This window comes from Zea mays, chromosome 9 (assembly GCF_902167145.1).
Source record: "Zea mays cultivar B73 chromosome 9, Zm-B73-REFERENCE-NAM-5.0, whole genome shotgun sequence".
Classification (NCBI taxonomy): domain Eukaryota; kingdom Viridiplantae; phylum Streptophyta; class Magnoliopsida; order Poales; family Poaceae; genus Zea; species Zea mays.
In genome coordinates, this window is record NC_050104.1 from 95,876,251 (window position 1) to 95,878,084 (window position 1,834).

At 39.4% G+C, this 1,834-nt stretch overlaps 1 non-coding gene across 1 annotated transcript; it reads left to right on the plus strand.

Moving 5' to 3' along the window:
• Positions 1–663: 663 nt before the first annotated feature.
• TRNAV-AAC (transfer RNA valine (anticodon AAC)) lies at positions 664–737 on the plus strand. The gene has a single exon. It is a non-coding gene; the product is annotated as a tRNA-Val (tRNA).
• Positions 738–1,834: the final 1,097 nt, after the last annotated feature.

The following is a 1,834-nucleotide window of genomic DNA, read 5'->3' on the forward strand; positions in this document are numbered from 1 at the left end:
CTTCTCCTAGAGTTTTGAGTGGATCACAGGAGTCCATGACCAGATCCAACAAAAACTATTATCACGAATGAAGAAACACGAATGCTTTCCTTCGGTCCCTGTGCCATCTTCAATTTCTTAATAATGTTAATTTGATTAATATTCATCAATCCACATGCACCTCAATCTCAGCGTCCTTGAGGAAAATAGTGTTTAGTTAATTTGCCTCAAGTTACTTGATTATGTTCCAAGTTCGTACGAACATATGTTTATAGTGTTTTGATTAAAATGTCAAAAACATGCCACTGTTTATGTTATGCCTTGTCTACTTATGCTATAACGCTAACATGGAAAATTTGACGCCATCTATTATATTTTGGGCCACTTAATTTCCTACCAAAAAATCATGTTTGTACTGTAGTGTAATCTAGAGTTTAATCCCCATCTCCTATAAGACACACTCAAATCTCTCTTCATTAAATTACATACCATATCATCGTGTTAACGTTTATGACATGTCATTTAATAAAAATGAAACACCTGTTAAGAATAGCCGAAGACGACGCGCGCGAGACGTGCGTTATGCACTAGTGTACGATAATCGGTGGGCAACTTGTAGGCACGAGGGCGCTGAGTCGTTTTATTCGGTAAGTATAGCCTGAGTACTGAAATATTATGTAAGAAGGTTTCGTGGTGTAGTTGGTTATCACGTCAGTCTAACACACTGAAGGTCTCCGGTTCAAACCCGGGCGAAGCCATTTTTTATCTTTTTTTGCTAATTTCGTCTTCTACTTATCCCAGTTTACTATTATACATTCTATATACTCAGTGTGAATCAACAACTACGAAATCAGTAGTGAGCATGATCACTGCGAAATCAGTAGTCAACATCAACTACTATTGATGCTAGCTGCTTCCCCATGCAGCACAATGCCCATCAGTAGCTCATTCTTTTTGGCCGAAAGGACTGAAACATCCCCATGCAGCACAATGCTCTCTCATGGTAATATTATTACACTAATCTACTGAGTCAGGAAAGTGTACAATGTATTTGGTTATGAAGATAATGTGGCTGTTGAAAACGAATTGCCAGAGTTAAATAATAAGAACTCACAGCCAAAAGCAAAGGGACGGTCCAAGAATTTCAGCGAAAGTATGCATCTCAGTAAGATTTCAGCTTTTAGGTGTTATCTGTTCATGCTTGAAGACATTTAGCTTTTAGTCATTTAGATTTCAGCTATATGCTAAACATGCCTATTTTATGTTAGGAGAGACTGATATGCTGCTCTGCCGTATTATCACCATCCTAATAAGATCGACAGTTGGTATTCACTCGTGCCTAGGAAAGATAGACAGAAATTATTTGAGCTATGGATGTATACAATTCTCGTGCCTCAGATGTTTATAAAATCTCTATTGAAAATACTGATCTGCATGTCTCAATGCTCTGTCTGAAGCCTGTACTCAACTACTCATTTCGTGGAGCTTGGAAACATTATTCAAGGTACAAACATAGTCAGGAAGTATGGAAACGAAGCCATTTTAGACAGCTCTGAAACGAGACGAAGTATGGCTATACAACGTGATTTAATGGTCTCTTCAGGTTTGTGGTTAGAGGAAAACAGCCGTGCATGAGCGTGGAGCAGATGCAAATCAGCAAGTCTGCATATTGGCTGAGGGCGGGACGGGAAACAGCCATTGCGCGCCAGCAAAATTGCGCCAAAACGCAATTGTGCTGTCAGGTAAAAACAGCCGTGAAGGTGCAATGGCGGCTTAAGCACTTGTGCTGTGGATGTTAATTGTGTCAACAAGATTTGAACCACTTGTGCTATGGATGTTAATTGTGGCAACAAGA